General features: G+C 37.7%; 1 non-coding gene across 1 annotated transcript; it reads left to right on the forward strand.

Moving 5' to 3' along the window:
• Nucleotides 1-1815: 1815 nt before the first annotated feature.
• Nucleotides 1816-1999, forward strand: LOC142264217 (U2 spliceosomal RNA). Its single transcript, XR_012730785.1, has one exon. It is a non-coding gene; the product is annotated as a U2 spliceosomal RNA (small nuclear RNA).
• The last annotated feature ends 13007 nt before the right edge of the window (nt 2000-15006 follow it).

A 15006-nucleotide genomic window follows, 5' to 3' on the forward strand; every position in this document is an offset into this window, starting at 1 on the left:
ATCTGGTACCAGAAGGATCGCAAGCAGCCTATAGCCATTTTATCCCTTGATTTTAAAAAAGCTTTTGACAGGGTATCACACTTTTATCTTTTTAGTGTTTTAGAAAGGATGGGGTTTCCTGTTGGTTTTATTGATAAAATTAAGCTTTTATACAATGACACGTATGCGCAGATTTTAATAAATGGTTTTGTAACAAAAGAGGTTGCCCTCCGATCCGGGGTAAAACAGGGTTGCCCCATGTCCCCCTTACTGTTTGTTTGTGCTATTGAACCACTCTTGTGCCGTTTACGTGAGGACAAGGTGGTTAGGGGGATCCCTGTCCCTGGAGGTGGGGGCGCCCAGGTAAAAGCGTTAGCATACATGGATGATGTGTCTGTATATTGTACCAGCTCCGCTGCCATAAACAGAGCAATGCTGGACACTGAAATTTTTAGTGCTGGATCCGGTTTTAAATTAAATAAAGAAAAATGTGATTGTTTTATTGTAGGTCAATGGGAGCCCGAGCCACCAAAGATACCGGTCCAAAATGATGGGATTAAAATTTTGGGGATCCACTTTGATGAGCAAAATGATGGGTGTAAGAACTGGGACCTGGTTCTCACAAGATTGAGTCAAAAAATATCGTTATGGCAGCTAAGAAAACTCACTATGGAGGGGAAGATTCTAATCATAAAAATGATCCTGCTCCCCATCATTTTGTACGCAGCGATGGTGTTTCCTCCAAATTCTCTATACTTTAAAAGACTAATGAAACCCATCTTTTATTTTCTGTGGAACTTTAAAATGGAAAAATTAAGGAGAATCACTGTATGTAAGAGTAAAAGGAATGGTGGCAAGGGACTCCTTGACCTAAAGTTGTTTTTATTAATAAAATTTTTTGTGTTTTGTTACAAAAGTTTGAATAATGCTGGGGCTTTTGCTTGTTTTTTAAGGTATTGTACGGGGAATGTTTTTAAGAGATTGCAGGTGGATTTGTCGGTTAACCGTCCTGTTTTATTATGTCCCCCAAAGCATTATGAGATTCTGAACACCATTATCACTGAATATGACCTGACCCATGTAGACCGGGAGGTGTTGTCTAACCAGAAAAAGTTAACGGCAGCCTGCAAGGGTCATGAGGTAATGGAGGATGTCTCCAACTTCTCTTCCTCTAGGTGCCAGTTGGTGTGGAACAATGTCTCGTGTCCAGCCCTGAGCAATGCGCAAAAGGATCTTGCCTGGTCAATCGCTCACCAATGCCTCCCCACCAGAGCGTTCCAGCACCACAGAGGCTTGGTGGCTAGTGCAAGATGCCCGAGAGACAGATGTGCGAGGGAAGAGACTGTGTTCCACCTGTTCTGGCACTGCCCATACGCGCAGGAGCTATGGCAGGCTGTTGGCACCCTCCTGAAGTGGGTCAGTGGGATAGAGGATTTTAATTGTGATGTGATTTTATATGGTTTTATTAAATGTCCAACCATGGCCCAAGCACAAATGGCCTGGTTGATGATGAATTGCTTTAAAGACGCTTTATGGAAATGTAGAAACATCCTGCTTTTTAATCATGATTTTATTTCTGTAAAAGATTGCATAGGAATCGCGTTGTGTGACATGTACACCTATTACTTAAGAGATTGTAAGATATTAGGTGCGGAGGAAGCCAAGAAACTATGGTGTCTCCAAATGTGGAATTCATACATGTTTTTATGATTGGTTTTATTCCTTGTTTTTACATGTCCTTTTAATGTACTGTTTCTTATGAATTGTCTTTTAATGAATTTCTGATGTGTTTACTATGTGAAAAGAGTTTATGGTTTTTGTGATGTTTTCTTATCTATTTGTTCAATAAAGCTTGTTTGAAACGTGATCTGTTCTTATCAGTTTAATATCTGATACGTCCCCTATCTGGGGACCATATATTAAATGGATTTTTAGAACAGGGAGATGGAAAAAGAGCTTGCTCTGTCCACTCCACGCATTGACCTGGTATTGCAGTACCTCCAGGACCGGTGCACCCCTTCTTAACCCAGTTTCCAAAAGCAGAACTCAATTCACCTGATTCATATTAGCCCGATTAATGAATTGAAAGAAAGCATACAACTTCATATGCACCTCAATTTGGCCCATTCACTTTTCACACTTCAAACTCCTTTTGTTTTTTATCTTTCACACTTTTTACTTGCTTTATTCATCCAAATAGCAAACTCATCACTACTCAACTTGACCAACTCTGCTATGTCCCGTGCAGTATCTTGTTCTCAGGCTAATCTAGATCATGTACAATTGAATGGAATAGATCCCTTTTGGACAAAGTGGATTCTATTGCTGCTGCTGCAGTGACCACAGGTGTGAGAAGATCTACAATTGGCATCTGGTGCTATCTCTCCGCCTACACTCCAAATAAAGTTTCCTGTTTATTCCTATCATGCATTGTTTTTTGGGCTTTTCTTTGAGCAATGATGATGTCTTTAGTGGTCTGTTGGCTCACCCTCCTGGAGGAAGAGTTTGCTTGCTCTTGGACATTCTAAAAGAGAGGTCATGATAGACATATAGCTTCTGAGCCCAATTGGGGACGGTCATGGGTGATGAATGTTTTGCAACCTGCTGCATAGCCTGATACTGCAATATAAGGAACGTCAAATATTAAGAATGGGCGGCCTATGAAAGAATTAGTACTTTCATTAAGTATACTTAAACGGCTAATTGGGAATAGACAAACTGTAAAAAGCCCTCTGAGAAAGCCCCTCTCTAACCTTTGTTAGTAAGCTTTTCTGTAGTCTGCCTGTTGATGTATTTTCCGTTTGAACAGTGCACAACATGAAGAGACGGAACACTGGCGGCTTGTCACAATGCCCCCCGCTGACATCACAATAGCGCTGCTGCCTAGAAAGCTAGCTGCGCAGTAGAAGTTTCTCTTTGGGTGGGAGGTGGGCTAGTGGAAGGAGGGGGCAAGCTTTTTTTTTTTTTTTTCTCGGGTGGTAGGGGGATGATAGGAGAAGGGATGCGGGTGGTGAGATGGGTACAGAGGGCAGGGTTTGGGGCTGGGAAGGGAAGGGAAAAGATTAGGGTTTGGGGATGATGAAAGGGCGTTCTACGGGTAAGGATGGCAAAGGGTGGCAGTGACGGGGTGTATATTACCTTACCTGAGCATTATAGGTGTGGAATGATCATGAAATATCTGTAGATAATAGGAGAATGAAGGCATATGCCATATAACCAGGTGTATATTACGTTACCTGAGCATTATAGGTGTGGAATGATCATGAAATATATGTAGATAATAGGAGAATGAACGCATATGGCATATAACCAGGTGTATATTACCTTACCTGAGCATTATAGGTGTGGAATGAACATGAAATATCTGTAGATAATAGGAGAATGAACGCATATGCCATATAACCAGGTGTATATTATGTTACCTGAGCATTATAGGTGTGGAATGATCGTGAAATATATGTAGATTACAGGAAAATGAACGCATATGCCATATAACCAGGTGTATATTATGTTACCTGAGCATTATAGGTATGGAATGATCATGAACTATCTGTAGATAATAGGAGAATGAACGCATATGCCATATAACCAGGTGTATATTACGTTACCTGAGCATTATAGGTGTGGAATAATCATGAAATATCAGTAGATAATAGTAAAATGAATGCATATGGCATATAACCAGGTGTATATTATGTTACCTGAGCATTATAGGTGTAGAATGATCATGAAATATCTGTAGATAATAGGAGAATGAATGCATATGGCATATAACCAGGTGTATATTATGTTACCTGAGCATTATAGGTGTGGAATGATCATGAAATATATGTAGATAATAGGAGAATGAATGCATATGCCATATAACCAGGTGTATATTATATTACCTGAGCATTATAGGTGTGGAATGATTATGAAATATCTGTAAATAATAGGAGAATGAACACATATGCCATATAACCAGGTGTATATTATGTTACCTGAGCATTATAGGTGTGGAATGATCATGAAATATCTGTGGATAAAAGGAAAATGAACGCATATGGCATATAACCAGGTGTATATTACGTTACCTGAGCATTATAGGTGTGGAATGATCATGAAATATCTGTAGATAATAGGAAAATGAACACATATGGCATATAACCAGGTGTATATTATGTTACCTGAGCATTATAGGTGTGGAATGATCATGAAATATCTGTAGATAATAGGAGAATGAACGCATATGGAATATAACCAGGTGTATATTATGTTACCTGAGCATTATAGGTGTGGAATGATCATGAAATATATGTAGATAATAGGAGAATGAATGCATATGCCATATAACCAGGTGTATATAATGTTACCTGAGCATTATAGGTGTGGAATGATTATGAAATATCTGTAGATAATAGGAGAATGAATGCATATGCCATATAACCAGGTGTTTATTATGTTACCTGAGCATTATAGGTGTGGAATGATCATGAAATATATGTAGATAATAGGAGAATGAAAGCTTATGGCATATAACCAGGTGTATATTATGTTACCTGAGCATTATAGGTGTGGAATGATCATGAAATATCTGTAGATAATAGGAGAATGAATGCATATGGCATATAACCAGGTGTATATTATGTTACCTGAGCATTATAGGTGTGGAATGATCATGAAATATATGTAGATAATAGGAGAATGAATGCATATGGCATATAACCAGGTGTATATTATGTTACCTGAGCATTATAGGTGTGGAATGATCATGAAATATCTGTAGATAATAGGAGAATGAATGCATATGGCATATAACCAGGTGTATATTATGTTACCTGAGCATTATAGGTGTGGAATGATCATGAAATATCTGTAGATAATAGGAGAATGAAGGCATATGGCATATAACCAGGTGTATATTATGTTACCTGAGCATTATAAGTGTGGAATGATCATGAAATATCTGTAGATAATAGGAGAATGAATGCATATGGCATATAACCAGGTGTATATTATGTTACCTGAGCATTATAGGTGTGGAATGATCATGAAATATCTGTAGATAATAGGAGAATGAATGCATATGGCATATAACCAGGTGTATATTATGTTACCTGAGCATTATAGGTGTGGAATGATCATGAAATATATGTAGATAATAGGAGAATGAACGCATATGGCATATAACCAGGTGTATATTACGTTACCTGAGCATTATAGGTGTGGAATGATCATGAAATATCTGTAGATAATAGGAAAATGAACGCATATGCCAAATAACCAGGTGTATATTTTGTTACCTGAGCATTATAGGTGTGGAATAATCATGAAATATCAGTAGATAATAGTAAAATGAATGCATATGGCATATAACCAGGTGTATATTATGTTACCTGAGCATTATAGGTGTGGAATGATCATGAAATATATGTAGATAATAGGAGAATGAATGCATATGCCATATAACCAGGTGTATATTATGTTACCTGAGCATTATAGGTGTGGAATGATCATGAACTATCTGTAGATAATAGGAGAATGAACGCTTATGGCATATAACCAGGTGTATATTATGTTACCTGAGCATTATAGGTGTGGAATGATCATGAAATATATGTAGATAATAGGAGAATGAATGCATATGCCATATAACCAGGTGTATATTATGTTACCTGAGCATTATAGGTGTGGAATGATCATGAACTATCTGTAGATAATAGGAGAATGAATGCATATGCCATATAACCAGGTGTATATTATGTTACCTGAGCATTATAGGTGTGGAATGATCATGAAATATATGTAGATAATAGGAGAATGAAAGCTTATGGCATATAACCAGGTGTATATTATGTTACCTGAGCATTATAGGTGTGGAATGATCATGAAATATCTGTAGATAATAGGAGAATGAATGCATATGGCATATAACCAGGTGTATATTATGTTACCTGAGCATTATAGGTGTGGAATGATCATGAAATATATGTAGATAATAGGAGAATGAACGCATATGGCATATAACCAGGTGTATATTACGTTACCTGAGCATTATAGGTGTGGAATGATCATGAAATATATGTAGATTATAGGAGAATGAACGCATATGGCATATAACCAGGTGTATATTATGTTACCTGAGCATTATAGGTGTGGAATGATCATGAAATATCTGTAGATAATAGGAGAATGAATGCATATGGCATATAACCAGGTGTATATTATGTTACCTGAGCATTATAGGTGTGGAATGATCATGAAATATCTGTAGATAATAGGAGAATGAATGCATATGGCATATAACCAGGTGTATATTATGTTACCTGAGCATTATAGGTGTGGAATGATCATGAAATATATGTAGATAATAGGAGAATGAACGCATATGGCATATAACCAGGTGTATATTATGTTACCTGAGCATTATAGGTGTGGAATGATCATGAAATATCTGTAGATAATAGGAGAATGAACGCATATGGCATATAACCAAGTGTATATTACCTTACCTGAGCATTATAGGTGTGGAATGAACATGAAATATCTGTAGATAATAGGAGAATGAACGCATATGCCATATAACCAGGTGTATATTATGTTACCTGAGCATTATAGGTGTGGAATGATCGTGAAATATATGTAGATTACAGGAAAATGAATGCATATGCCATATAACCAGGTGTATATTATGTTACCTGAGCATTATAGGTATGGAATGATCATGAACTATCTGTAGATAATAGGAGAATGAACGCATATGCCATATAACCAGGTGTATATTACGTTACCTGAGCATTATAGGTGTGGAATAATCATGAAATATCAGTAGATAATAGTAAAATGAATGCATATGGCATATAACCAGGTGTATATTATGTTACCTGAGCATTATAGGTGTGGAATGATCATGAAATATATGTAGATAATAGGAGAATGAATGCATATGCCATATAACCAGGTGTATATTATATTACCTGAGCATTATAGGTGTGGAATGATTATGAAATATCTGTAGATAATAGGAGAATGAACACATATGCCATATAACCAGGTGTATATTATGTTACCTGAGCATTATAGGTGTGGAATGATCATGAAATATCTGTGGATAAAAGGAAAATGAACGCATATGGCATATAACCAGGTGTATATTACGTTACCTGAGCATTATAGGTGTGGAATGATCATGAAATATCTGTAGATAATAGGAAAATGAACACATATGGCATATAACCAGGTGTATATTATGTTACCTGAGCATTATAGGTGTGGAATGATCATGAAATATCTGTAGATAATAGGAGAATGAACGCATATGGAATATAACCAGGTGTATATTATGTTACCTGAGCATTATAGGTGTGGAATGATCATGAAATATATGTAGATAATAGGAGAATGAATGCATATGCCATATAACCAGGTGTATATTATGTTACCTGAGCATTATAGGTGTGGAATGATTATGAAATATCTGTAGATAATAGGAGAATGAATGCATATGGCATATAACCAGGTACATATTACGTTACCTGAGCATTATAGGTTTTTTACCGCGGGTGCGGTAATTTTCAGACCCTGTGGAATTTTCTTAAGAAAATTACGTTTTCTAGTGCGCACAGGGCCTAAGGCTGACAGTTTGCAGCTCTTGATCTTCCCAGTTGCGGGAGCAGGCTGCTGTATAAAAACAACCGGCTCCATCGAACTGAGGGGAACCGGGCGAGTCCCAGCCCTGGCTACGGGATGCGACAAATGGCGAAAAGAGTCCAATTCTCTTGTTTTACACTGCTTAAATAAAAGTATACATGTTTGTTATCTAAAAACTGGTTCTTACCTGAGGCATCATACTGCCATGTCAGTTTTATCATGTAGTGAACATGGTTAATAAAACACCCAAAGTCAATTGTGAAATTGCACTTGTGTTTGCAATTTCATTGCACTTGGATTTTCTACCCCATTTTCCTGTATAGTATATGGTAAAATGAATCATTTAATTCAAAAGTACAACTCATCCCACAAAAAAAGAAGCCTTATATATCTATATTGACATAAAAAATAAAAAAATCATTGAAGAAGGTGACCGAAAAACAAAAATTCAAAGCAAAAATCGCCAGGGGGTGAGGGGAATAACCCCCTAAATGCTGTAATAAATAGCAATCTCGGCATTTAGGTGGATGCGACCGCTGCCATGATGACCAGTCATGACAACTTCTCAGTCACTCAGCTGGAGAATGCCTGGTATACCATGCTAAATGCATGTTATGTGAGGCAAAGTGTCAGCTGCAAGTGCAGCTCTGACATATAATCCATTGCAATGCTGGTAAATTGCAATGGATTATATCAGCAGTCAAACTAATAAAAGATGATGTCTCATAAAGGGAGTAAGTAAAAAAGTAAAAAAAAAAATAAAGAGCAAATTTTCAAAAAATATAATACTAATTAATACATATTTTTAAGTAAAATTATAATTAAACATTAAATGTACATATTTTTGTTATCGCCACATTTGTAACGGCTCACTGTTTACAACTGTCACACTAGTTTACCCCTTCAGTGAACACAGTAAAAATTAAAAACTGGAAAAACAATATGCTTTATTCATCATATCACCAAAAAAAAGTGTAATCAAACGTGATCGAAACATTGTTACATGTAAATAAAAATTTTATCTGCGGAAACATCATCTTATTCTGCAAAAATTCAAGCTGTCACATAGTTCCATCAGTGAAAAATGTAGAAGGCTACAGCACTCAGAACACAACAATGCATAAACAATTCCTTTTCCCTATAAAATTGTTTTAAAGTTGTTAAAGCGCGAAATAAAAAAAAAATATATAATATATATAATGGTATCAATGCAACCTCCCAACTTATCCTGCCAAAATCATGACAGTCAGTAGAAATATATAAAACTCTAACATTCCAAGTTTGGTGATGTATAACCTTTATTAATTAAAGGTTGAGAAGATAGTGTATTAATTCTAACAGAATATCATCAGAAGAAGCTAAATTGTCAAAGATTGAAATGTTATTGTTAACCCCTTCAGCCCCCGGGCACTTTCCGTTTTTGCGTTTTTGTTTTTTGCTCCCCTTCTTCCGAGAGGCGTAACTTTTTTATTTTTCCATCAATCTTGCCATATGAGGGCTTGTTTTTTGCGGGACGAGTTGTACTTTTAAATGAAACCATAAGTTTTACCATATAGTGTACTGGAAAATGGCAAAAAAATTCCAAGTGCGGAAAAATTGCAAAAAAAGTGGGATTGTACAATAGTTTTTGGGATATTTTATTCACCGTGTTCACTATATGGTAAAACTGATGTGTGGGTATGATGCCTCAGGTCGGTGCGAGTTTGTAGACACCAAACATGTATAGGTTTACTTGTATCTAAGGGGTTAAAAAAAATTCACAAGCTTGTCCAAAAAACGTGGCGCACGTTTTGCGCCATTTTCCAAAACCCGTAGCGTTCTCATTTTTCAGGATCTGAGGCTCAGTGATGGCTTATTTTTTGCGTCTCGACCTGACGTTCTTAACGGTACCATTTTTGCGCAGATGCTACGTTTTGATCGCCTGTTATTGCATTTTGCGCAAAATTTGCGGCGACCAAAAAACGGAATTTTGGCGTTTGGAATTTTTTTGCCGCTACGCTGTTTACTGATCAGATTCATTGATTTTATATTGTGATAGATCGGGCATTTCTGAACGCGGCGATACCAAATATGTGTGTATTTTTTATTTTTTTAACCCTTTAATTTTCAATGGGGTGAAAGGGGGGTGATTTGAACTTTTAGGTTTTTTTATTTTTTTTTAATTTTTTAAAACTTTTTTTTTTACTTTTTTTTTTTATTTTACTAGTCCCCCTAGGGGGCTATAGCGATCAGCAATCCGATCGCTCTGCACTATCTGCAGATCTCAGCTACAGAGCTGAGAACTGCAGATTTGCTGCTTCATTTTCAATGCCGGCTGTATTCCGGCATTGAGAGGAAGTGACTCATGTTAGCTACAGGCGTCATCACATGACCCTGTGCTACCATGGCAACCGCCGAAAGTCACGTGATCATGTCACGTGACTTCCGGTGGGGGCGGGGTAAGTCACTGTCATAGCGGCGCCCATGTACATATCGCTGCCAAGACTTTGGCAGCGAAATGTAAGGGGTTAATGGCCGCGGGTGGAAGCGATTCCACCCGCGGCTAGCAGGCACACATATCAGCTGTTGATAACAGCTGATATGTGCGCGTCTCGCCGCCGCCCGCCGGCGGCAGGGGGCGGGGCTTACCGGCACACGATCCATGACGTATCTAGTACGTCATGGGTCGTTAAGGGGTTAATATCAAGGTTGAAAATTTTTTATTTCTTAACAATAAATAAATGAATTACAACGAAATGGTATGATCAAAGAAGAAGGTGAAAGATAAAATAAAGACAAATAAAATACACCTCTTTCTTGTATTTGGATTGCTGCTGGTAATTTCAATTAACCATGGATGTTGGCTTATTAGAAGTAAAAATCTAGACCTAACACAAGTATGAAATACTGCGCTACAACAAATGGGATGGACCTGACAAAAGGACAAAGATTTCAAAGTTAAACACAGACTGTTCATGTCACAGACTTTATTACATCCAAAAATTAGATAAATACAAACCTAAATATACACAGACTTATGTTTTTATTTAGCTAATTTTTGGATGCAATAAAGTCTGTGACAGTCTGTTTTTAAGTTTCAAATCTTTGTCCTTTTGTCAGGTCCATCCCATTGATTGTAGTGCAGTATTTCATACATGTTATTGGGAGGCTTTCACAATATACTTATACTGCTATACTCCAATTACAGTATTTTTTTTAATTTAGGGTTAGTACACTATGTTATTGAGAACATTTGTGGCAGATGTAGTAATTTGGCAGATTTTGTGCATTTATTTTAAGACAGTCCAAATGCAACCAATTTCTGCAACAACAAAATACCATCTCACTCAAAGGGGTAACATTTCCATGACAAGTTGCAGCTGAACATTTTGACCATGTGCTATGGGCATCCATGAAGGTAATCAAGTAATGAATTAAAGGTCTTTCAGACAGATTAATGTTAAGGTTCCTTTTTTTTAAAGATCGATGTAATTTACCAAAATTGACAGTTGGCTTTTTCAAGACTTTTTTTGAACAGGGGCATAATTTATGTTCAGCAATATTTACACCTATCCACACTCTTGCATGTTCACTAATTACATTCATATAGCATTTTCCAGTGATGATACTGTAGGCATTTAATATTGTGTGAACCCCACAATCATAGCTATTTCTTTGTTGAACAGCATCCTCGCACAGTAAGGCCCTCCACTCAGTCATGTTACAGTTTACATTGCCCAGCTGGTAGCATGCTGCAGCAATTGAAACAAGATATGAAATGTTTGTTTGGGCTCTTTCAAAGCTTTTGCATGAATCAAGAATGATAATCTCCTTTGTTTTAAAGATAATCACTCCTAAACACCAGTGTTCACCAGTTCCATATACATCTGTATTAAATGGAACCAGCAAAATGTCCTTATTAAGGGCGTAGTTGTTTGCAAGGAAACTGTAGAATAAACGACTGCACCCTCTCACAATACTCGGATATATGTAAACTGGGCACAACAAGATTTTTTCTGTATAACTCAATTTACAAATAAAGTTCATAATGGCTTCCTTTATAGCTTCTCCACAGAGCCATACAGATGGTTGAAGTGTTTTCTTTAGAACATCCTTCAGATTCTCGAATACAATAAGGTCATCTTTGTTAGGTTCCACATTCCATGGTTCACAAATGAAGTCAACAGTTACTGCCTTTTTTTTGGGTGTTAAGTGTTTTGGGAATATATTATTCCCCAGAAAATCTTTAGAAAATGCCTCATTCTTGTGCTCATTTGTATTATCTTCCTCAAATCTTTTTTGAGAAACAAATGTGTGATAAGAGTCTGGAGCAGGTAAAACATCATAATCATCAAGTTTTGGCTTCTTTCTTCCAGATTTCTTGCTTCTGCCTCGTCTGCTCTTTAGAAGCAAACTCAATGAGTAGGTATGCCTGTCATTCCCATTATTTAGACCAACTGCCATTTCAGCTGCAATAATATGGTAGCATTTCCCAGTACTGAGACAAGAGCAAGTTGGTTCTGGCGCAAGTTTTGCAGCTTGAACCTTCGAACCCCTGAAGTGAACTGTGAAAGTAGATGACTGTGCACAAAGTGACACATGTCCAGAGTTAACAATCAATTTAGCCATTGATGTCTGTGTCAGTCTTACATTTTTCCCTTTTTCCACAGTAAAAACAGAGGCTGGAACTTCTCCTTTTATGGCCTCAACTATTTTTTCTAGTTCCAAAAATGGGGGAAATTCTACTTCACTGCAGTGCTTAAGCAAATGTGCAAATTGCTCTTTCACATGGTATTTCCCATGTTACAATATGCGCGCTGGAATTCAAATAGATAAAAACACGGCATGTGGTACATTGCACGCACTAGTGCATCCACAGGTAATTCTTTCCAGTTTGTTCTTTCACCATTTTGTTGAAGCTCTCACTGATATTGTTTGTTGCTGTACAGTCTTTTCTCAATACAGCAAACTGTTTTGTAAAGAAATCTGTTGAGTGTTCTGGCAAAGCCGTCTTGAATTGGTGGAGAAAGTATATTTTGAATGCACTGCTCCACATTTCACTGTAATGTTCATATTTTTGGTTGTAGTCTTCAATAGAATTGCCATTAATTAGCTGAATCATATGATCCCTCAAGACCTTTATATCATCTTTTTTGCCACCATGATTCCGAATCCATAGAGCAACATCTCTTAATATATGGTTTACACAGTGCACGTTCTTTATTTGAGGAAAGTTCTTCTTCAGAGCTCTTATAATTCCAGGTTCTCTTTCAGTGACCAAGGGCACCGATGTCAGATTTGTGCAGTCTAGTTGGTGGAGAATTTCATTTAAAAAATATTCATGATCTCTCATAAATTTTTTGACATGAAGTAGGAATGCGACTGGGAATATTGGATCACTTACTAGTGCTACTTTTCTCATAACTAAAGGAGACAGATAGAAATCTCCAATGTTGAAAGTTGTATCATATGATATCAATTGTGGCAAACTAGGATCTTGACAGGATAGCTGGATAAGAGTACATGCTTCTTTGATTATGTCCGGATGACCAAATGATACCGTTAGTTCTGGAAACATTTGAATTCTAATAAAAAATGACTCCAATTGATTACATAACTCAAACAAACAGAATATCTCATCATTACTAATTTTTTTCTCTTTAGTTAATTTGTGACCCACATTTTGAACCTGTTTTAAATCACGTGGTAAAGCCACAGGCATGTGCTGCTTTTCAGACTGTGACGTATTGGTCAACAAACTGCTGTAGGCTTTCTTACAGTTCTTTGACTTGAGAATATCCTTTCTAGCATCCGTAAACACTTTTTTCATAGAAGGAATGAAAGGTCGGTTTGATAGCTTTTGATTACCATGAGCTGAGGCTCTATGTAGATTTTCATCACCGAGATAATGAATGACATACATTTGGTTCAGCTCTGATGATACCCTGAGAAAGTATACATGTTTCTTGAAGCCAGACAATGTTTGTTTTTTCACTCCATTTGGGTCTTTAAGGTAGTAGTATTGTTTTATAACTACCGGCAAATGTTTAATCTGTGAATTCACATTAGAACCTTTGCAAATCCACCTGTACTGATCATACTTGAAATCCATTTGATGGCCTCTTTCCGGTGATTGTGAGCAGTACACATATACTTCTCCTCCTTTAGGCAATGCAGGCGGCATTGAAATAACTTTTGCTTCATTTAGTTCGATCTTGCTAAGAAGTTTGAAAACTTCATCAAATGCTAATGGCTCGTGCACCCCGATCATATATGGGGTGATTGTAGGTGACATTTTTCTGATTTCTCTGAACGATCTACCTCAGCCAGCAACAGTGAGTCGGTCTATAATCATCTCCCTACAATCAGAAATCCTAAAATGAAAGGGAATATGTCACCATTTTGACCTTTGTAAAGTATTCATATGGCCATACATGTTATAGACTACTGAAAAGAATCATACCTCTTATCAGATGCCTTGTTATGGAGAAATCCTCTTTTATCACTTCACATAGATTAGCTGTTTCCAACCATGGGGTGGATGTTGTCTGGAAGATGGCTGCCTCCAGAGCTTGTTTTAAATGAGGATGGAGTTACCAGTGTGAGACAAGTAACTGACACAGAACAGTTCTTGCAAACACTTTTTGCAGCTCACTTAGCTTTGCTATATTGAAACAATGTTGCAACCTGTCTGCCTGTGAGATGGAAGCTTAAAGGGAACCTATCAGGTAGTTTTTAGATCACCTAAGGCTGCTTTCACACATCAGGTTTTTGCTGTGCGGCACAATTCGTCGCTTTGCAGAAAAAACGCAGCCTTTTTTTGCCGCCGGGTACGGCTTTTCCTCATAGACTTTTATTAGCGCCAGATTGTGCCGCATGTACTTGTGTTTGATCCGGTTTTTGCCGGTTGCGTCAAAAATCGTCACTCCGGCGACCGCACAGGACGCAGAGAGGAACGTTTTTTGGCAGCGGCAAAAAACTGCAAAGCGCCGGGTGCGGCGCTGTGCGGCATGGTGCATATTGAAAGTCTATGCACGCCGAATCCGGTGGCATGCATCATATGCCGGAAGCATGTACCAGATTCGATTTTTACTTTTGAGCATGCCCAGAAGTGATTCTCTGGCCTAAGAAAATCGGTGCGAGTGGAGTACGATAACACATCGCATTCCACTTGGACCAATTCTAGCCTGTGTGTCAGTGCACATGAGCGATTATTTTCTCAGTCTTAATCGTACCGAGAAAACAATCGCAGCATGCTGCCACTGTAATGCGAGACTCTTTTCTCTCGCACCCATTCAAGTGAATGGGGCGAGAGAAAAATCGCACTGCACTCGCGGTACACCAGTGTACCGTGAGTGCAGAGCGAGAGTCGCAATAGCCGGCTACGGAGGAGAGGGGGAGATAAATCCCACCTTCTCC

The sequence above is a fragment of the Anomaloglossus baeobatrachus genome, unplaced genomic scaffold (genome assembly GCF_048569485.1).
Source record: "Anomaloglossus baeobatrachus isolate aAnoBae1 unplaced genomic scaffold, aAnoBae1.hap1 Scaffold_263, whole genome shotgun sequence".
Lineage (NCBI taxonomy): Eukaryota > Metazoa > Chordata > Amphibia > Anura > Aromobatidae > Anomaloglossus > Anomaloglossus baeobatrachus.